Here is a 24,633-nt window from a genome sequence, read left to right on the forward strand (position 1 = left end):
TTAAACACCCTACAGTAAAAAAGATATTGTTCAGAGAGTAAATTATTTCCTTTAACTGAGGAATTATACAATCATTTATCATAATGTCCAGATATTTTTCTTACTGATATTGTAACTCATCCATTTAACTGTCATGGAAGCCCCTGCATCTATGCTTCTAATTTAAGTGAAAAGAAAATAACTGGGTGGTCACAATAACTGAGGTAAAACAAAAGAGAAAACAAAGATTAAACATAATATATTTGCAGCAGAAAACAAATGTGAGACAAGCTCAGAACTACACTGTGTAACTGACATACTGAAAACATATCTGAAGAGTCATGTTTTCAGATATTTTATTTTATTTCAGACATTGCTCTGAACACTGGAAAGATTTGTCCCCTCTAGCTGATAAGTATAAAAAAGGACCATGACCAGTACTTTAACAAAATTGCTAAAATTTTCTTTAAAAAGTACGGACCAGTGGGTAAATTGATATATGTGAGTTTTCTCTTTTATATTGTCTCTAAATTCTCTTATTATTTTCTTCTAAGGTTCAGGTTTGATACCGACAACTTGTGGTTTCCAAAATTCTATGGACAAAACAATAAACAAGAAGCAGCATATTAACTTCTCTGCTTCTGTTTTATCACGAGTTTAATTTTATTTTATTTCCAATCAATATATTATTATTTTTTAAATTATCCCCTGAGAAACTGATTCATATATTGACAGAGAATGTTGCCAGTTGCCAAATAAGACAGTTTTTAAATCTCCCCAAATGGAAATTATAAGTAAGAAAAATGCTACTGTAAAATAAATTTAAAACGTTACAAATAAAAACAGAAAAAAAAAAAATCCATGTGAAGATGGGACCTCCAAACTTGGTCATTTGAAATATGTGACCTACCAAGTTATTTTCATATGTGAAATGGTGGAAATATTATATATCTCAAGATCCTATTGTGAAGTGTAAACAAGATGACCTATATAAAGCATTTAAGCACATAAAAGTTTGCAGACTAAAATTTTGGAGTAAGTGCAGCAGGGGCTAACAGCATAAGCTTAGTCAGATTTGGGGTCTTATCTTGGAAATATTATACCCTACAAGATTGTATCAAATATATCAATGTTTATGAAAAATCACAGATTATATGTTACATATGCAATAAATCACTGTATAAAATATATTATAAATAATATATACATATTACTTGTAATATGTATATGTATATACTTGTAATTATAATATATACATATTATATATACATACAATACGTATCTATTATATTTGTGTAAACAATATATGTATTTGTGTATAAAAATATAATATGTATAAATAAATATATATACATATAGAAATATATAATACAGTGTATGTATAATATATAAATATGCAAATATATACACATATGGTATGTTTTTATATATTAATATATACACAAATACATATATATACACAGAGAGAGAGACAGAAGTTAGATATATATCATCAACTTTAGCCTCTCCTCATGACTGTGTTTCTATAAATGGGTATTTCACACAGATGTCAATTGAAATCTGCTTCAATATTTTAGTCCCAAAATCCTTGGCTTATTTTTAACCTCAATATATTGTACTGCCTGGTTAATGACTTGGGTTCACAATCTTTAAGACCTCCTATATTTTTGACTCCAAGCAGCCACTGCTTAAACCACTCTTTCATACCAGTTAGCTAGTGAAAACATCTGTGCCTAGATTCCTCTTGATTTTGGTATTCCACTAAATATCCTTTCACTGCCGATCTGATATTGCCTACTACTGGGCAAAAATGTGTTGAGAATGGTAAATATTTCCATTCAGCTTTTCTTTGGAGATAACACTAAATGATGAAATCTATAAGCTCCTATAATTTGCATTATCTCTTCTTGACTCACATACTGTGATCTTTTTATTATCTAAAAATTTGAATATCACCTATGCTATCTTTGTTTTTCTTAGACTATGTTTTTTAGATTAATGTAACAGTAATATTACCTATGTTACTTTTCCCAATTCATGAAAATTCACATTAAGCTTCAAAACTACAAAATGTAAAGTTATTCTATGACCATTTTGATTATTTTTAAGGCCTAAATACATAAAGATGTACCTACTTCAAAAGTGAGCAATATAGGGTGAATTCATAAAGGACTGATTTCTATTATTCCATTTCTTAAGTTCCCCATTAATCAAAGAAATACAGCATTTTATACCAATATTAAAATATACCACATTATTTTCTCATATTTCTCTTTGTTTTTCATCATACATTATGATGTGAGTATGGATTTTAAATATTTCTCCACAGCTCTGCCTTTGAAATAAAGTAATACATTTTATTTATTAGAAGAAGAAAGGGCATAAAATTTTTGATTGACTAATATAATTACTCTTGAGAGGAGAGCAAAGCAGAAACCTAGTTTATTTTGATGTTTGCCAGCATGCCTAAAATGCCAACATGGAAGAAGCTCAGAAGAAAAATGCTGGAATCTTTCAGATGTTAAAGGGAGTAGGATAACTAAAAGCACAAAAAGACAGCAAAATCAATAGATGTGCTGATCTATTCACTTTTATTACTGAACTTTGGGGTTTTGAGCTGAATTTCAGCTATTTCACATGTCCCTAGATATAATGAAGGGATGATATAGACTTCAGTAAGTTATGGGGTTTATCTCATACATGTGAATGCCTCATAACTTATTAGCGCCTGAAGCTATAATGAGTTATGCTACAGTTTTCACACAGAGCCTCCAAAGCTTGTAACTCACTAAAACCCTGGGCAATTTCATTTATTTAATGCCTTTTTAGTGTTGGAGCTTCTAATCTAGAATTTGTTAATTTTTTTCATAGTTACTGGTAGTGTCCCCTGTGGTATGTTAAATTCAAAAGGTCATAAGTCCCTATATATTTGGCTGAAGTGAACATTCTTTGCCACAACAGCTAAAGAATAATATTTGGGGGTGGCACACTAATACATCATGTCAACCTGACATTTATATCATGAAGTTTACTGTTTTCTGGTGATATTGTTCATAATATAAGCCTTTGACTTGTTTGCAATCACAAGTTGGTAGGATATAGTGTTCTGTTAAGCACCTCTGGTGGTAGTTTGCAATGAATATGTGACTGCTCTACAAATTTTCAGAGATGTTTTGCCCTTTCATTTTGGTAGGAGTATCGAGAAGATGATAAAAGGCTCTATTCATCAAACGTTGTTTCTGTGGGAGTATCTTCAAATTTTCCTGGATTCTTTTTTCAGGTGGCTAGATGTGTATATATGTGGTTCATCATTCTGAACAATAGCCCTGAAGAAAATTGCATTTGTTGTAACAGATTCCTAAAAAAAGTTGTATTAAAAGTGTTCTTTTGAACATAGTAAAACAAGATTGCTTTGGGTCAGATTTGCTTTTTCACTGTATTACAGTTTTTAGTAAGTTTGCCATAAAATGCAACAGACAACAAATAATGAAGTTCATTAATTGCTAAGATAAATCATTTTTTAAAAGCAGTTTACAATTATTTTTATGAAAAACAAAAATTATTTAACTTAATGAATACAAATGTTTTTGAAAGAATTTAGCATTTTTTTATATATAGCCCTATAAAAGAAATAAGATTTTAAGACCCTAAAACAATGACTTCATGATTAAATATGTCTACTTTTTAAATTCCTTTCATTAATGGTTACCTGTCTGGAGGAACATATACGTGCAGTTATAGCCATAATATACACTGCTTATATATTTCGCCATACATAGAATAAGTTCCTACTCCCTTTAGTATATATTCAATAAATTCAAACCAATTTTACAGGAGACTGAAAAAAAGCATAATTAAGAATGACTTTCTGCCTGGGAACAATATAACACAGTCTATCCCAAAGTCAAATGTAATTATTTTTTAATCTTCTTTTTTACTGGGATATCTATACAGCTTCTTTCCTCTATTCCTATGAGCATTTGAGAGATGACAGAATTTGTATTTTACATTTGAAAAGCATTCATATTTGCTAATTCCAAAGCAAAAGCCCGTTTAAAAAAGACCTACTTATAATAAAGTAGTTAAAATCCCTGGAGATAACTAGTTTTTCCCTTAAGAAGTCAGCTGTAATCTAGAAAAGCAGATAAACACCCATTTCATAGAACTTGACAGATGTAAAATTAAGTTTTTTTAAGTTACATAATTTTCATAATAAGTATATATTTATAAATAAACTGAAAGCAATTTAGTCTACTATTTTCCTTATTATGGGTGATTTCCCTCTAATAACAATTTTGTTACTTTCAATTTTATGTTTGTTTCTAAGTGTTGGTCATTTTACATTAGGGACTAATTTATTATACTAGAAATGCAATATAAAACTAAATGTAATGAGATGCCAACAAGCCAACAGGAAAACATTATAAAGGCAAATGAACAAAGACATACTCTAGTAAATACTAAGAGCCAAACTACAAGAAAAATAAGTTGTTTTCAAAATAAAGTGGAGGTGTTTGATTCTATTTTCTTACCTCCATTGTCTTCTTGCCACTTAAAAATAATCAATTAATTAGTTAACTAATTAAAATCTATATAGACCTGCTGAGTACAGGCTTGAACCAACATTTTAGTTTGCCTGCTGATTTTAAAATAAAAATAAAACCAAGACAAAGTTTTTGTTTGTTTGTTTTTGAAATGAGCCAAACTGGGGTATGCTTTTATGTCTTTACCTGGAAGTATATCTGAATACCATCTCAGTTATATAAGTCATTTTCAAAGTCCATGTAAATACTAGATCTAGTAGGACATAGTTTATACCTGGATAAACTAAGAGTAGTAGGCATATTTAATATTTTAGAAGCAAAACAATGCAGTGTTAATAAAAATATCAATTTTAAAATATCTTACAATTCTTAGATTATGTGGTCAATTGAGACTTGTTTGTAAAATGTATCTTACTAATCTGCAATATTGGCTGATTGAACTTATACAAAAAGTACATTGAACAACCTGTGAATGAAAAAGATTTATAAAAAAAAATTTTTTTAATTATTAGAGTGCAAAATTATTGGAATTTTAGAATCAAAAAATGTTAAGCCCCAAATTAAAACTGAAAATGAGGCCTAGAGAAGTTAATTTAACTTGATCAGGATATAAAGTTTATTAAGAACAATAATGAGATTAGATATCTTGGTATATTCCTAGGAATTTTTGTCTCATAATGTAGTGAAAAATAAGGACTTATTTCTTAAAATGTTGTTCAATCAAAATGCATGTTTCATATGTATAGCTTACAAATCAAAGTATACATTTAAGGTATAAAGTGTGTGTGTGTGTGTGTGTGTGTGTGTGTGTGTATGTGTGCCTAAAACTAAAAAGCATTAAGGAAAATATATAATACTATATCCATGTTTGTGTCATTTCTCCAGCCTTAACGGAAGATGTAGTAAGACTGGTCATGGTAATAGTGTAATCCTAATCGTATGTCATTATTTTTACAGGTACCTAAAGCCAAGATGTTTCTTGGGAAAATATTTTGAAGCTGCTATAGGCTCAGGGGTACCTACTAGCTAGTTTCTCTTGATGAACATATCACAACATTTCTTTCAATTACCTTACATTTTATTTATTTATTTGTTTGTTTGTTTGTTTGTTTGTTTATTTATCATTTTGAGACAAGGTCTCACTCCCTTGCTCAGGCTGGAGTGCAGTGGCACAATCTTGGCTCACTGCAGCCTCTGCATCCTGGGTTCAAGTGCTTCTCCCACCTCAGCCTCCCAAGTAGCTGGAATTGAAGACATGTACCACCACACCAGGCTAACTTTTGTATCTTTAGTACAGATGGATTTCACCATACTGGCCAGGCTGGTCTTGAATTCCTGGCCTCAAATGATACTCCACCTCGGCCTCCCAAAGTGGTGGCATTACAGTTATGAGCCAACAAACCTGACTTATTTTAACTTTTATTTAAGTTCGGGGTACATGTGCTGCTTTGTAACATAGGTAAACTTATGTCATGGGGGTTTGTAGTACAGATTATCTCACCATTGAGGTTTTAAACATAGTATTCATTAGTTATTTTTCCTGATCCTCTCCATCCTCCCACCCTCTACCCTCAGATAGTCTCCAGTGTGTGTTGTTCTCCTCTGTGTGTCCATGTGTTCTCATCATTTAGCTCTCATTTATAAGTGAGGATATGCATTATTTGGTTTTCTGTTCCTGTGTTAGTTTGCTAAGGATATTGGCCTCCCACTCCATTCATGTTCTTGCAAAGGACATAATCTTGTTCTTTTTAGGGCTGCATAGTATTTCAGAGTATATATATTCCCCATTTTCTTTATGCAGTCTATCATCGATGGGCATGTATGTTGATTCCATATATTTGCTATTGCAAAAAATGCTGCAATGAACACACATGCATATATATTTTGTTTCTATAATACTCTTATCTAGAAACTTTGATACTAGTCAAGAAAAAAATGCAGTGGGAAAAAATTCATCACTATATACAAACCTTTGTGACTATGTCTCCACAACTGAACTGAAAAGCAGTGATCTAACTTTACTACCGGTGTCCTCATGGACTATCGGAAATAACCTAGATATTTAGAGAGGATAACTGAAGAGAGGAGAGCAGAAGAATGCTGAGGCATTTATTATATTCCTATCATATGATAAAGAATGGAAATCTTCAAAAATTAATCTCTTCATAAACTCTTCTTCCCATGTATATGAATGGAGAAATAAAATCATGTCTTTAAAAACAGATAATGGCTTATAGACATATCATTCTTTCTGTGTGACAAACGGCAAAAACCCGTTGCTAAATGTGCCTCAATAACTTTCACAGACATACACACAAAAATGATATACCAAGAAGTAAATGATATATATGTTTATATATATGAAAGAGCATGAGAGTGAGAGGGAGTGAAAGAGACAGTGACAGAGAGAGAGAGAGGGAGGGAGAAATAGTAGGAGACAAGACAGAGAGTGTTTGGAAATAGAGTTCAAAACACCTCCTGTGAAAAAGTTCGTATTGACCACAAATGCATTCTTCTGAAGACTGTACAACTAATGGTCAAGAATGTAGTCTTCAAATCTTCAAGTCTACAGATTTAGGTTTCAAATCCCATTTAAGCCACTCACTATCTGACCTTGGTTAGCCTCATTGTATCTTTGTTTTCTCATCTGTATATAGGAATGTTGATGAGAATGATAGTTTCTTACTCCTAAGTATGTAATAAAATGCTTAAGATAGGTAAAGGACCTGACAAAGCATCTGGCATTTAGGTCACCCATGTTTTGTATCCATGCTTGTGGATTAAGCAGTTAATAAATAGGTGTTCAATTCCCTCAAGATATGTGTGAAATATTGATAGGACATGTACGAGAAGTGACAGGCCAAAAGGTAAGTAAGCCTCTGTTTGAGGACCAGATCTTTTTATTCTGCTATTTTCAGCCATACACACACACACACACACACACACACACACACACACACACACACATATATATAAAAGTGTCTCTGTGTGTCTACATATATAATTTTCCAAACTATATTCAAATCTTGCTTGATTTTAAATTTATCAAAAAGGACCCCTGGATGGGTCCTTTTGAAAACAGCCATGTGTATTGGAAAAAAGAATTTGCAAATAGTATGTATAATAACCAATGTGTACAGGGATATACATATTTGGCTAACTTTTTTTTATTCTTCCAGATGGTATAGATGGTTGCTCTGTTTTTTGAAGGTCAGATGACAATTTAACTATAAACATTCATTCAATGTGTACAGGAATGTACACATTGGTGCTTTCATATACATTAGGTACAAATACTTGGAAGAAAACATTTTCTTTTTGTATTAGATAGTGGTTATAAAAGTGTTTCATTACTATAACCAACTTAGCAATAAAAGTGTGTTGCAGATGCTTTTCTGTAGAATTCAGATGCCTGTTAGATAACTGCTATAATGATGTCCTGGCACAGCAGAATTCAAGCAAAGTAAATTAATCCACCTTCTCCCAGCAGTCCACACATGGCATACAGGAAATGTCACCAGTGGCGTGCTGTGGGAGAGGAGCCTGTGGGTGAATGGCCATTTCCTTTCTTTCTAAAGAACTGTAAATAAAGTAATTTGTAATCAGAGGGTTTGGGTAAACCATTATTCTTTCCTTGAGGGAAGGCCTGTGCTTTGTTTCTTTCTGTATAATATGTATTTTTATGTATTTTGATAGTAATTCTGTAAAATATGCATGACGCATTATGTAAGTGCTTATAAATAAATTAGTACATTTATATCCCATAAAATCACATTTGTATATTCTAATGTCAAAAAGCATTTGATCATTTTAAAAGTCTTTCTGATATAAGAGATTGTTCTTTTAGCCTTTACTTTCTATCTTTCAATCATACAATTAAAAAATTGCCCAACATTCACCAATCAGTGTCTCAGAACTATTAAGAATATTGCAACCCATTTAGCAACAGCTTTTGTTCCCTTATTTGGCACAATGATAGGAGTAGATACCCGTGAGTTTTCACTTGCTATAGAAAAGGACACATCACAGAAAGCTATTTCACTATAGTGATAGCTTAGTGCATTAACAGGTACTGTGATCTTTATTGTTTCAAGCATTTAGATTGAGCTACACTTCTGGGAGGAGGCCATTTACTTTTCTAGGAAAAATATTTTTGAGTCATAATTTACCCTAATTTTAAGAAATGATTAGGATAGAAATTTGGATGTCTTTTTTGGCTAACTTTTTTTTTTCATTCTTGCAGATAGCATAGAGTGGCTCTTTGTGTTTTGAAGGTCAGGTGACAATTACACTAACTATAAACATCCATTCTATTCCACTGCTAAGTGATTTCTACTTTAAATCGCTCCTAAGTCTTTTCTCACCCACCTTAAATCCAATATTTATTTTAACCTTGAGCTGCCTAAGACCTTTAATAGGAAGCTTCAAAGCATTTTAAAAATCGTATCCTTTTTAAATCTTTCTCATTTGAATGCAAGTGCCTTGAAAGCTCAAACAGTGTTGGTTGTTCTTATTGAAGTTTATAATGCTTTAGATATTCAAATCAGCTCTATGTCTTCCATTTGTTATGCAAATCTTTAAACTTTATATACTGCATGGTTTATCTACATTAATACAGCTTTCACTAACAGTTCTTACTAGCGCAGACACACACTCTAAAGGTGCACATTTTTAGTGTCTTGAATTACCATAAAATCATAAAAATAGTGTGTATTGCTTTACTCTGATCAGACTCAGTTTTATGTGGTTGTTGAAAGCCCTTTTACATTCCATTCTGTGTCTGGAGGTCTGTGTATAAAACTGATTCAGAAAAAGCAAAGTGAAGACACCTGCTGGCTTATAGCACAAATACTAAAATATCTTAGAGCCTGCTGAAAGGAGAATTGGAACAATATGTCATTACCGAAGGCTCACTTGCAAGTTCTAATGTATTATAATGAAAACAGTATGACAAACCTAATGAGACAGTGAAGATTTGGGTAATTGTTCCTACAATGTATGGTAACTTTTCCAGCCGTTATTGGCAAACATAAAACCTAATGAGATTTTATTAATTTAAATGCAGTACATCTGCAAAACATTTCCTTCCTTGCATTCTCCTCTGATAGTCTTCCTTTCCACATGGACTTGATCCTTTTAAGTTAATTGTTCTGTATAGAACACTCTCCAAACAAAACACTTGACATAAATGTGGATCAAACTTTTTCCATTTATTTTTGTATACATTGTCCTGAAGCACAATATTACATTCCAGCTTGGGAAGGCTATCAATATAACATCTAATAATAGCATAATGTTTGTATTTATGGTAAAACTATTTTTGCTAGAATCTTCTGTTATTTTAAAGCTGTAGTAATGTCATTTTTTTAATTTGTGATGGGAAAAATTAATTTCCTGTTATTTTCAACCATATGTTTTAAATTGTCAAAACACTAAAGATGAATAAAAAGCAGTGTTCTTCCCATACAGGACCTCTTATTCAAGTAATCAATATTTGCTAATTTTTAAAGTATTAAACATGATCAGCAAGCTCAGTCTACTTCTACGATGTCTGCAAGAAAATTTTTAAATATCTTTATATATTCAGCACAACACATTCTCTGAAAATGAAAATATTTTCATCTGAGAGAATTTTTAAAATAGCACTGTTTAAAACATAAAAAGACATGGAGAGAATACTAATTTGCTACTATTAATGTATAATTCCTGTCTGTTTTCAGTGTAGTTCAATTTGTTCTGTCTTTTTCAAGCTACAGTGTCATACACACATGATAGGTGAAATTTTGACTTTGCAGCATTAGGTGAAAGAACATTTCTTGATGAAGGCACCAGTAACACATTGCCAGCTCGTGGTAGAGAAAGCAATAGAGCTGTCAGGAAGTTCAAAAATTATATTGTCTCTGCTAGAATAACTGGAAAGAGATCATATTCACTTTCCCCCTGAGTTTTGCAGGTCATCTTGGATTTACAGTACAGCATTTTATTACAGTTTCAAAACTTTATAGAAAACTAAGTTGTCTATTTCATTGTTATCAAATGTTTTTTCATGCAAGCAAATACAATTGAATCAAAAATATGTTTAAGTATTTTTGTGTTATTTTTCTAAGCTCTGATTATTAACATCATAATTTAACAGAGGGCTAATCATCATTTTGTAATTTCGACTTTAGCTGAATACATTTTTCACATGATGAACAGGGCAGAATTTGTAGAATACCTTGAAGATTGAAGGGATCAGCAATTTTTCAATAGCCTTTCGAAGGTTTGAGTCCGAATTGACGGCCCCCCCCGAAAAGGAATGGATTGGCACTAAATAAAATACATTTTGGCAATAAGTTTAGAGCAACATGTTCTTAAATTTACATTGGGTTTTATGCATATTGCTTCTTTTTTTATGTTTTTCAAAATATGTCTGTTTCTTGGGAGAAGCATTTCTCGGAAGGCATTACGAAACGAGTTCTCCCAGAGTAGACTAGGTAAACATATGGCTTTTCTCACTGAAACTGAGAGGTGATTATCCTCTTAGTACACTGTAAGCCTACAATTTTATTAATGCAATTTAGGGTATTTTGATTTAACATTATCTAGTGGTTTCCTTCATTCTGTTACAATGGAGTATCTCAGAGAGGTATATTTTTGTTGTAATAGACAACAAAGAAAACATTGGATAATGAAATTTTTCTGAATTTCTGTTGCCAAATATATTTGAATACTGAAATTTTCTGGTGGAAATATTATTAAAGACTGAGATCTTTGGATTAGTATTCTAAACATGGTTTTATATTGTTAATTTTTGATGCTGTTTCATTTACTCCATAAACATAGTTTAAGGTTATGTTCATACCACTCTTTCATTTTTTTTTTCATTTTATTACTTTTTAAAATTTAATTTTATTTATTTTAAGTTTCAGGATACATGTGTAGGATGTGCAGGTTTGTTACATAGGTAAACTTGTGCCATGGTGGTTTACTGCACCTATCAACCCATCACCAAAATATTAAGTCCACATGCATTAGCTATTTATCCTGATTATCTACCTCCCCCTGGCCCCTGATAAGCCCAAGTGTGTGTTGTTCTCACCTCTGTGTACACGAGTTCCCATTGTTCAGCTCCCTCTTAGAAGTAAGAACATGTGGTGTCTGGTTTTCTGTTCCTGTGTTAGTGTGACAAGGATAATGGACTCCAGCTGCATCCAGGTCCCTGCAAGGGATATGATCTTGTTCTTTTTTATGGCTACATAGTATTCCATGGTATATATGTACCACATTTCATTTATCCAGTCTATCATTGATGGGCATTTGAGTTAATTCCATGTCTTTGCTATTGTGAATAGCAGACACCCTTTTTCATCGAACCCTGAATGTTCTCTTCAAAAAGCATAATTATTAATAGTAATAGGCATATTAATTGTGTAATGACAAAAGTGTGAAACATTAAATTATGCAGATTCCTATGATTTTGTTCCTTTTTAACAAACAGTAAGTGGTCTTAATTCTGACTTTGTATTTTTTGTTTGTTGTTTACTTCAAACAGTCTCACTCTGTCACCCAGACTGGAGTGCAGTGGCACAACCTCAGCTCACTGCAACCTTCATCTCCTGGGTGTAAGTGATTCTCCTGCCTCAACCTCCCTAGTAGCTGGGATTGCAGGCATGCACCACCAACCACACCCAGCTAATTTTTTGTATTTTTAGTAGAGACAGGGTTTCACCATGTTGGCCAGGCTGGTCTCAAACTCCTGATCTCAAGTGATCTGCCCGCCTCGGCCTCAAAGTGCTGGGAGTCTGCATTTTTAAGGTGTGAGCTACTGCACCCAGCCTGCATTTTTAAGATACCTTAAAAATATACATATTAAAATACATATTAAAGATTATAGAATTTATACACATTTTTGAAAGATTTTTCTATTCAATTATTCAATATGTTTCACACCTTCACAATCTCTCTCTCTCTCTCTCTCTCTCTCTCTCACACACACACACACACACACACACACACACACAGACTGAAGACTTTGGTTGGATGAATCATTTGGTTCTTTAGTGATAACAGTTAATTGAGGTGAGATTGTGAAATAATTCATCAGTTACCAATTTTTCCTACCTTCCTTAATCAGAGATAGGAATTCTCCCACTGCAAACTAAAATATAATGAACATGCAATAAGAATTATTATTATTCATTATTGCCTTAGTTTTCCCATAAGGATTTTTTTAGGAGCTGAGACTCAACCCTCATATACATTTTCTTCTAAATCTTTGCATTTTGGGTGCAATGAGATGAGAACAAACTGTTAGGCTGACCTTGCTACAAATTCTATATGCAACTTACTAGCTCTGGGAGGTTTGGCAAGGGCTTAAAAATTTTTGGTCTCCAGTTTACCTATCTATGAAATCAAGATGAAGATAAACACTTTACAAGATTATTGAAAATGTTATGTGAAATAACACATGTTATATGGCTGCCACAAACTTTGGCACATAACAGAGTTTAAATAAATGCTCTCCCCTCCCATTTTTAGACTTTTTTTTTTTTTTTTTTTTTTTTTGGCTAACTGTAGGTTAATGCAACTGAAACAATTCCTGCTCTTTTCATGATAACAAAAATAGATACCGTGACCATGTGCCACTTCCATACCAGTTGCAACAGCCCATGCTTTTTTTATTAAAATAAATTTTAATAAAAATTTACTTCCACATTATGAAGAAAACACTCATTGATACATTTAAAGTTCATTTTCTTTTTTTCCATTCCCAATCTCTAGCAACCATGCAGATTTTACCTTTGCTTTTCTAGATTCTTCCCAGAGACAAAGCTGCAATGCTAAATGTGTCATAGAAGAAGCAGTCTTTAAAAAAAAATGGTTTATGCAAGAGGCAAAAAAATAAAAGTGTTTGTAGGAAGTTGCCAAAGATCAAAATGAATTTCCTACTTAGCTTCACTGTTAAATAAAATATGTGGTTTCCACACTTCTAAGAAGACAGGATTTTACTTTTTGGAAACTAATAAAAAAAATACTGATAGCAAGCAGTGGTGTATTAAGGGTGGAGGAAAGAGAAAGCAGTCTGATATCGTGAAGATGATAAGAAAGTGGATTGTTGGCAGATAATTCAAAAATAACAGTAATGCTGACTAAATGTCAGACCAACCTGAATCAATTTCTTTGTAACAAAGTTGTGAAGTGTTTTTCAATCATCATATTGAAGGTCACATAACCTGAGCATGCCCAGATGGACCAAGCATGCAACCACAGGTGGAACCTAAGTGCTCTGAAGGAAGAGTGGGGGCTGAATTAAGAAGCAGACACCCCATGGCAGGATCCAGAGTCCAATCAGATCGAGCCCTGGCTTAGATCAATCCAAGAAACAACTAGACCATGCCTCATTGCCCTATGCTTATAAAACCCTACCCAGCTCCTAGCTCTGGAAGATAGATTTGAATGTTTTCTCCCGTCCCTTTGCCAGTCCACTTGCAATAAACCTTCTGCACTGCAAAACCCAGTGCTTCAGTGTTGATGGATTTCCATTGTGTGCAGGCAGCCAGGCCTAGTTTGGTTCAGTGACAACTATAGTAATTACAAACAATGCCAGTGATAAAATTCTTATTCACTCTGTGAAGACTATATCTATCTTACTACTTATGTTATCGATGGTTCTCAAAATGTGAATATGGAAAGCATTTTTCTGATTTATATTTAGAACAATGTCAGTGGTCAGTGACCTGTGGAGGGTTGTTGGGGTATATGTCAGGGTGACCTTATTCACAAAGCTTACTTAGGTCATATAAAGCATGTTTCTGCGGTGAAAAGTATCACATATGGTCTTTCTGAATATCATATGCATACAAAAAAGTAGTTAGCTTAATTTGCCCTGGGCACACATTTTAGGTTCAATTTTTGCTATTGTGCTTGTCCTTGACAGTATAGCAAGGCAATATTATTTAATGCTTAATAAAAATAACCTACCTTCTTCAATAACAGCTGATCCTATGGTTCAAGAAAGACTTCACAAAATGTATTGAGAGATGACTAAATTTTTTTGTCCATTTACTATGAGACATCACGCCTAATTCATATGCCATTTTATAGTAGTTGAAAAATGTGTAATAAATTCATAAATTAAATACCACTCCAACTAAGAATAATCAATCAAAAATGACAGCTGATTGATTTCTTTTGTAAATGAGAATATCCTTATTGTTTAATTGATTTCAATATGCTTAAAAGGTGATTTGAAAGTCATATATTCAAAAGAATATTGCTGCTGTGTTAGTGAGAAATTTAAAAGTTCAAAACTGTGACTCATTGACTGACTGGAGATCTTTTTTGTTTTTTTCCTGTCAAGAGAAGGAAATTCATAATATATTCACTTACAGTAAGAAAAAACTTTAAACTTAAGAAGTCTCTGTTTTTAATTTTATCAACAGTTTCTTCCCAGCTACTTTGGAGTTTGAATCAAATAATTTCTTTGGAATGAAATGTAGAATGCTCCTATATCATGAAAAAAGTTATGTGAAAATCTCCCTTGAGTCCTACGATTATAAAATTTAGGTAGCATAATAGGCAAGAAACAGATGGATTCACAATGCAAGAATATTTTTAAATAAACATTAATACAAGTTGGAATAAAATACTTACTAAAATGCCATTTTAATCATGTTAACTGTTGTTGACTTTGCTACTTAAAACTACTTCATAGATTCTCAAAAGGGAAAAATTAGGCAGAATACGATGAATGTATGGCATTTAACTCTATAATTCACAATAAAGTCATTTCCTAGAGAAAAATAGTGTTTTGGTTTCACGAGACATAGTCTATAAATACTATTTTTAATTGCTTTTATGATATTTGAGTAAGTTTATTACGTATATCTACTCATATTCTCATTCTAAAATATGTTTCTTAGTTTATATGATAGCCTATTGCATAAGGGCCCATACTAAGGATGTTTTTTTTCCTGTGGCTTGGTAATTATATGTGTTTAATTGACCATTTGAAAAAGCAAGTTATTTCTGTAGTGGACTAAGCTAAGGCATAATGGTTAAAGATCTCTGACTCTCTCTATATACACACACATATAGACACAGTGAGAGAGAGACAGAGTGGGGGGCGGGGGGAGATAGAGAGAGAGAGCTGATAAAATTGTATGAAATAAATTTCTTACTCTGATAGAGGATTGTGTTATTATAATCATAAACATATGTTTGATTTTTGCCAGGAATTATTTTCATAAATGACCGACCTGGGTCTTTATAACATAAAATAGCAGGATGGAAATGCATACTCCTTCTTACCTCCTTTTCTATACTCCAGTCCAGTAGAAATATATGCAGGAAAGGTTTGAAAATCTAGCCATGACACTTGCTACTATAGGCACTTTGGCAGTATGTTGCTTATCAGCCCTGCACCTAAATTCCCAATGGTAAAATGGGATTATTTATAAATTTTGTACCCAAGTTTGCGAGAAGTACGTAAGTTATAATACATGGTATATTTTGTGTGGTCAGCATTTCAGGTATTATTAACTGCTTCATCCTTTCCCTTATTAGTACAAAATGATAATGTAATCTTAAATTTTGCAAAGTAAAATTTTATTTATAATATTGAAACTCACTATTCTTTTGTATTTACACCCATGTCTTCCCTCATCTTCACATTCAATTCTTTAAATTTCTTTACACTCCATGGGAATTTTCTGAGCTATGCCTATGAGCTATGCCTGAGTCCTATGCTCTGATGTCTAATTTGTTTTCTCATAATAAATGTAGAATTTTGAGATGTGAAAAGATTTTAGACATAAAGAGCTCTTTTGTTGCATAAAACAAAATAGGTTGTAGTGATTTGCCTAAAATTATGCAAATGGTGAGGGGTAGATTTTAAATTCAAACCAGTATTATTTTTGTTTCTTCCTGACATTGTTTTACAACAATATATTTTATAAATGTCTTAAATATGATTTTTCTCCAGTGACATGCAATGATATGAAAGAGTCACACTAAGAAAATTAAAATTCATTGATGATGTTGGATTCCAAGTCACATAGAGTAGTTGTTTACCTGAGATAGCAATTCTGTCCTCTAAGTATAAGTTCCAAAAGGTACAACTATGATATGGATAGGTTATTTGGGCCTTAAAAAAAAACTTGAGGGAATTACAATATTTTTGAATTTCATTACTGATGTGCTTTCCAGTTGTCCCTACCCCCTCTTCAAGGGTAATACGCGATACTTTATCACTATGATATAAACTGGAATATTTTTCTCATTAAAAAATTAGCACATGATCACTGAGTTAAATACATCAATACACATCTAAACTTACATACATTTAGATCACGCTACATGTATTTTTCTACTGAAATTGCACTTATTTAAAAGTACTCATACTATAAAGTATGAGCTTACTACAGGCTTTTGAGAGCCTGTATCATATTTTTTGCATAAATGCATTATTTTCTATAGTATATTAATCATGTACAAATTACATATACACAGATATGCACACACACCATCCTCTACATAAACATTTCTAAACGTATATGATTTTATCCTTACAGTGAATTATTGAAACAGAAATTTGTATCCCTAAGTTATATGACAATTTTTAAAGCATTAAATAAATGTTGTCTCCTAAAAGCTTGTACCAATTTATATTTCCTTATTTGTCTAATTAATTTACGGCTCTGATGATATTTGTTTATTCCTATATTGCCACTACCTAGAGTTGGAACCTAGTAGTCATGTCTAAACTTTACTTTTGCCTGTTTTTAATGAAGGTATAATTTCAAGGAAGAAAAAATTCTATTTTTCTATAGATATTTTTCTTTTCTGATTCTCAAACTTTCCTTTAAATAATAAGGCTATAATTCCTGTTCTTCAATCTGCAAAATGTTACATTGGCAAAATTAGGTCCCTGAATTTGAGGGAAGACAGTATGAAGGAATCCCACCTACTTCTTACTTCTCTACAGATTGAGTCCAGTAATTCTCAGAAAGGACACACATATTTGATAAATATGAAGTGTTGTGTTTTTTGTGCTTTGTTAGCTTGTTGTTTGATTTTAAAGCTGTAATTGATTATGTGCCTTATATATTGAGTTTTTAAGAATACATTATGGAAAATTCTGGATCATTCTAATCTATTCTTGAACAAAAACAATTAGTTTTAGATGTTTTAGCAAATAAAGCATTTGACTTACATCTGTACCACAAATAAATAAATAAATAAAACACACCCATGGTGTACAAAATCATTTCTCCAAATTGATAATGTCTGTCCTTAAGATCAGAGCCAAGACCTCTGTTCACATTTGCCAACTGATGGCTTGCCAACATTTCTTTCCCTCTGACAGCTTTTATAATATGCCAGTAGATTTCACCATAGGATACAGCTAGAATGGGTAATGATTGTAACTTTTCAAATCAAAATAGAAATAGAGAGTAAAAATATAGTTAATTTCAACCATAAATTTATATGTATTTCACGGAATTATCCACTTTGATTCCATTCCAATTTTAAATTATAAAAATAAGTATTCTTTTCAGTTGGACTATTTTTTTTGTCTTAAATCTTGTAGGTATACCTTTCCAAGCATACTATTATCAGTGACACTCAGAAGTAGAACCTCAGAGTAATAGAAAAATTGATAGGGCAATGTCTTAGTTAAGGCTGCTATAACAAATTACCATAGACTGGCAGGGTAGCCTAAGCAACACACATTTTCCTCTCACAGTTATGGAGGTTGAGAAGTCCCATTTTTTTTTTCTATTTTTTTTTTGTTGCATTTTAGGTCTTGGGGTACATGTGCAGAACATGCAAGATAGTTGCATAGGTACACACATGGCAGTGTGATTTGCTGCCTTACTCCCCTTCACCCACATTTGGCATTTCTCCCCAGGCTATCCCTCCACAGCTCTCCCCCTCTGCTGTCCCTTCCCTATTCCCCCCAATAGATCCCAGTGTGTAGTGCTCCCTTCCCTGTGTCCATGTGTTCTCATTGTTCATCACCCAACTATGAGTGAGAATATGCGGTATTTCATTTTCTGTTCTTGCGTCAGTTTGCTGAGAATGATGTTCTCCAGATTCATCCATGTCCCTACAAAGGATACAAACTCAACATTTTTGATTGCTGCATAATATTCCATGGTGTATATGTGCCACATTTTCCCAGTCCAGTCTATCATCGATGGGCATTTGGGTTGGTTCCAGGTCTTTGCTATTGTAAACAGTGCTGCAATGAACATTTGTGTGCATGTGTCCTTATAGTAGAACGATTTATAGTCCTTTGGATATATACCCAGTAATGGGATTGCTGGATCAAATGGAATTTCTATTTCTAGGTCCTTGAGGAATCGCCACACTGTCTTCCACAATGGTTGAACTAATTTACGCTCCCACCAGCAGTGTAGAAGTGTTCCTATTTCTCCACATCCTCTCCAGCATCTGATGTCTCCAGATTTTTTAAGGATCACCATTCTACCTGGCATGAGGTCCCATTTTAACGTACCTGAAGATCCAGTGTCTGGTGAGGACACTATTCCTGGTTTGCCGATGACTGTCTTCTAGTTGCATCTGCACATGGCAGAGAGAAGAGAAAAAGTAAGCAAGCTCTAGTGCCTCTTCTTTCTTTTTTTTCTTTTTCTTTCTTTATGAGCTCGAATCCCATTCGTGAGGGCCCCAATAGCTTTGTCTAATTATCTGTCAAAGACCTACCTACTAATACCGTCACATTGAGAGATAGGGTTTCACTATATGAATGTTGAGGGGACACAAAAATACAATGACAAAACAATCAGTTTCATTATTTGATCCATCACTGAGCTGTGCAATAGTACCATATGTGTGCAAATTAGCTATAGTTAAGTGAGACCTAGAAAGAATTGACTTTGTTTTGAATCAACTCAAATGATAGAAATATTTCACATATTAAGTAAAATTAGTCTGTTCTTTAACTCTTTCTATTTTTAAGAATCTCTCACTTTTATGTAATATAGACATAATTGCACTTGATAAGTCACAATCCTTTTTAAAACTATGAAGACAGATTATTTTGTGAATGAAGAATTTGGTCCAAGCCAATTCGTTGTGTTTGGTTTAAAGTCCCCAATTCCTTCAGTGTTTTGAAATTATGTGATTTTTAGGACTTTGTACTATTTGGCTTTTTCTGTGCTCAATAAATGTTTATCATGTGGTATGTGTGTTTTACGACATTTGAGCCACTAAAATAGGGTTAACCTGTGCTTTTTTAGAAATGCTTTGGATATCACTTACCACTCTGAAGTGTACAATTATGGGTTACATAGCCAGAACATAAGATAGATGTACATACAAAAATAATTAAAAACTCTTTCACTTTAAAAAATTACAATTTATGATTCAGACTCTGCTTAAAACAAATCATAACGGCCAGTAGCAGTGGCTCACTCCTGTAATCTCAGCACTTTGGGAGGCCAATGTGAGCGGATCACGAGGTCAGGAGATTGAGACCATCCTGGCAAACATGGTGAAACCCCGTCTCTACTAAAATACAAAAAATTAGATGGGCATGGTGGTCCGCGCTTGTCGTCCCAGTTACTCAGGAGGCTGAGGCAGAGAAATGTTTGAACCTGGGAGGCGCAGGTTGCAGTAAGCCCAGTTCGAGTTCGCGCCACTGCACTTTAGTTTGGCGAGAGCTCCATCTCAAACCAACAAACAAACAAAAAACAGAAAACAAGTCATTAGATGTGACTAATGTATAATAATAACACACAAACATTAAAAAAAGCAGTTGCAGTTTCTCCCCAAAATAAACGGTATGTAATTCCAAACAGATTCACCTTAGTCTTTTGTTGTTGTTGTTCAGCCCCAAAATGCTTTGATCTCCAAAGTTGTAACTCCTCTCGCATCAGACTCTATGAAAACCATCCTTGCCTCTGCTAAGTTAGCTGCATGTATTTCACTCTCATGACTTATCAGAGGGTTGCAAGATGGCCTGTTTCAACACATTCTTTCATAAAATATTAACAGAAAATAATTATAATACCTTGTAGCCCCTATCCTATTAGTGTATGTTTAGCTACTAAAAAAAAAAAAAAAAAAAAATCATGTTTTGACGATACTTCTTTACCTCTGTAGGTCAATAATCAGACACCAAAACATTTTATAAAAGATAACCTGCCAATAGTCTCACAGCAGAATTATTCCTCCCATTCTTACAGAAAAAAGTTACGGAGGAAAAGGCATGTGTTTCAATAATGACAAACTAAAACGATTTTTTAAAGATCACAGTGCATTGAAGTGAGAGAAGAAACAAGAAGCATACTGTGTGGAAGCTGAGTGACAAATAAGTATACAATTTGCTTCGGGTCAGACACTAAAGCTAGTAAAGGGTAGAACTAAAACTTAATGAGATTTAATTAGGCACAAAGTACATAGTCTTTCATTGATACGTAGTTACAAAGATTTTGAGTCTTACAACTAGGAGAAAATAGGCATTCTTATAAAAAACTCAAATCTGACTTAGATCAAACAGAAGTCATATATCTACTTATGAATTTAGAAGAAATATAAGTAATAGAGTGGCATGGAGTATAACTAGACAGTTACGAAATGAACAAAATTGTTGTCATGGCAATGGCCCGGCTACCTTAAAAATGAGTCACAAGGAATAGAAAGCAGAATGGAGGGTTAACTTACTGATTAAAAAAAAGACTGAGGTACATCAACTGATTGTATTATATGAACATTTTATAAACAATTAAAAAGTAGATGATGAGAGAAACCTGAAATACTAACTCAATTGATAACAAGAAATTGTTGCTAATGTTTGAATGGTTTGATAATATGGAGTATGTCTTAGAAAAATATCTTATAGATCTTAGGTATATATACTGAAGTCATTTACTGCTAACTGATATGAAATGGGGATTTTCTTTAAAATAATCTGTTTACTTAAGCAAGTGATTAATGTGGTAGGATCTCCATAACATCAAGTTGGCTGTAGTGATGGGTGCAAGAAAAATCTTTATAATATACTGTGTACTTTTGTGTATTTGAAAATTTTCATACTAAAAATTACTTTAAAATGTATCTCTAATTTTAGAAGCATTGACAAGCTATTTGTGTATATATTTCTATAAAATATGTCAATTTCCTGATGTAATGGGTGCCATCATTTTACTAGGCAACGTTTACAATTGTTTGAATAATACTATTATTTCTTAAGTTTCATTGTGCTTCTATCTACCACACTTCTTATTGTTTTGGTAACATGTAATCAGAAGTAAAAATGCAGTTTCAAAACCATTTTTAAAAAATGAGAGTATTTCCATTAATAAGAATTTTATATCACAGACATGAAGTCACGGTCTTTTTTGGTGTGGTGAGGGTGTTAGATATTCTGTCTACATTTTCTATTATTAGAATGAATGTCAACATAGAGGAAAGGTTGTTCATGCTGTCACAGGGCGTATACTTAGACTACGTCTGAACATTATTTTTCAAGAAGAGTGTTCAATGATTTGATCACTTGTCAGAAGCATCCCACTGAAAAATCTGGCAAAGCCTTCAGATTTCTTTTCTTTTCCATCAAAAAAACAATGAACAAAGGCCTCAATCTTCATGTAATATTGAAATCCAAGTATTTTTTAGACATCTTTCTGAATATTGGGAACTATATAGAATTTGGTTTAGTCTTTACCCACCTCCATCATTTCCATTACTAATTTTATTATTACTGTTCCTACCACATGCTTAATCCAATTTAATCCAATGTTGGGGAGATTAGGAGTTGTTATATAATTCAGTGTAAAAAGTACTCTCTTACCACTTTATATACCAGACAATGCTGATAAATATATTGTGGAGAATATTTTTAAGTGGATAGTATCCACAGTGGTATATCTACAATTTTTCCTAAAGCTGCCTTCTGTCATTGATTGAGCCATTCTGTAGTTGAAAATGTAGCTTCCAAAGCACTCCTTGTTAAAAGGATATCACAGTATGGTAATATTTTCCAGCTCACAGGAATGTTGTGTAAACAAATGAGATAACCAATGTGAAAATCCCTTAAGAATTTCAGGAACAAGGTGCTATAAGAGGCCTGTGTATTATTATATATTATAATTTGTCAGATTCATAGGAGATATATATGTATATATCAAACACCTTTTCCATATTTTAGAAATTATATGCCATATTATACTTCTCAAATTATCCATATGAATGTTGTATGGATACATTCTTGTGCTATTTCATCTTCACACATGTTATTTTTACCTAATGGAGGAAAATCCATGTATATTTACATAGACTTTGGAAATATCAGAATCTTTGACAAGAATGGATTGAAGATGCAGATCCAGCTTTTCAACTTCTAATGCATCACCACAAACATATATGGTTTCTTCTTTAGTACATAATATGTAGATACATTTAAGTGTATGCTCTTGGTCTAATCACTTAAACTTTACATGCAGAATTAGACTTCTTTGAATAAAATACATAAATGGGTTATCAGAATTTATTAAAGTAATTTTATAAAACCTCAGTTTTGGCCCATGGTTATATCTATAGAAAATTACACTGCATTTACCAGTTTAAAAATATAATGTTATGTATAACATTTTTCTTTTTGGTGTTACAGAGAAAAATTAGTACTGAAACAAAGGATCTCTCAGCAAAACAATTCTTTCTACTTCCTGCATAAAGGGTACTCCCACTAGCAATCTTGCCATGAGAGTACAACAAACAAAGGAAAGCAGACATATTTATTTCTTACGCAGTTGGGGTTGTCCTTACTGCTGTGTCTGATCTCCGTTGGCTGGAGCCAGACCTCACAATCTAAACTATAATCCGATTGGCTAATAAGTTGAAACTTTTCTAAATAGGTAAAAGCAATGGAAAGCAAAAAACCGTAGTCCAAATAAGGAAGGGACATGAGCTGTGAGCTGGGACATGCCTGTGAGCATTTCCAGCACAGATAACTTGGTTAAAGAACAAGGACATAGAATGTATTACCCACCTGTAAGCATGTTGAACAGCTACATAGGATTGTACTTTCAACGAAAAGGCAAAAAGGCTTTGGAAGAAAGTGTTTAAAACAAACTATTTTTCTTAAACAAGAAAGGAAACTTTGAAGAGGAACTTTTTTTTCCATCCCACATATAATAAAGTTTTTAAGTAGCCAATTCTTACCATAAACTATATGGTAAGAGATAACTGCCTTTGTCCCATAGTTGTGTCCTCATTATAGCCTGTTTTTGGTTTTAACTTGTATTTGAAGAAACTTCTCATTCATTAATTTAGTTCTGTATCCTGATTATCTCCTACAAAATATGACTTAAAAAGACACATGCAACTTTCTTACATTGAGATAAAAATTGCTAAAAAAATCATTGGTAGGGAGATTTGAAGGTTAAAATGGATCAAAAACTTAAGCTTGCTCTCCGTGATTGGTGAATTTCTACTCTATGATTACAATTTAATACTACATAGGGTGGAATAAATTGGAATGGGGCAAAAGTAATATTGACAGCTATTATTTTCCACTCTTGTGTTTAGTTTTTACCAAATAGTACTGCAAAGATTTGCAGAATGCAAGGGCTCCATGAATTCTTATCAAAAGGATTGGGGGACAAAACACAAGATATATCATCCTGAAATTTCAGAATGCCATGTTTAGTTTTCATAAAGGCTTCCAGACAGGGCGAATATTTTAATTTTATTGTTATTTTTTTCATTAGGTATAATGGTATTGAATTAGGTGGAATGGTCAATAGCATCAAAATAATTTGTAAGACAAGTTACTTTAAAATTCTCAAGGATTTTTTTCAGATTTCCAATACTTAAAAATTCTAAAGAATTTTTTTTTCAGATTTCCAATTTCCTTTTCAGAAATCTAAGCAACTAAGAAGCAAAGAAGTTAGAAATTTTCAAAATATAAGACTGAAAAAACATATTTTCCTTATAACCTTTCTTACCAAAATACAGTTTTGATACTTGTCACATACAGGATATAGTATTCTCACAAGAGTTATGAGTGAAAATTTCAGGTAGGAATAATTGCCTACTTTTCCTTTCTGCACACATCTGTCTTGCTTTTTATTCTCCCATCTGTAATGCTATTCTTTAAACT

General features: G+C 32.8%; 1 long non-coding RNA gene across 7 annotated transcripts in view; it reads left to right on the top strand.

Annotated features, from left to right (window-relative positions):
- LOC118152959 (uncharacterized) overlaps positions 1-24,633 on the top strand; it is a 328,047-nt gene that overhangs the window by 209,578 nt on the left and 93,836 nt on the right. For all 7 annotated transcript variants that reach the window (XR_013525713.1, XR_013525710.1, XR_013525709.1 and 4 more), the window contains one exon: positions 18,860-19,118. This is a non-coding gene — a long non-coding RNA (uncharacterized LOC118152959). The remainder of the gene's footprint in view (positions 1-18,859; positions 19,119-24,633) is intronic.

Source organism: Callithrix jacchus, chromosome 1 (assembly GCF_049354715.1).
Source record: "Callithrix jacchus isolate 240 chromosome 1, calJac240_pri, whole genome shotgun sequence".
NCBI classification, from domain to species: domain Eukaryota; kingdom Metazoa; phylum Chordata; class Mammalia; order Primates; family Cebidae; genus Callithrix; species Callithrix jacchus.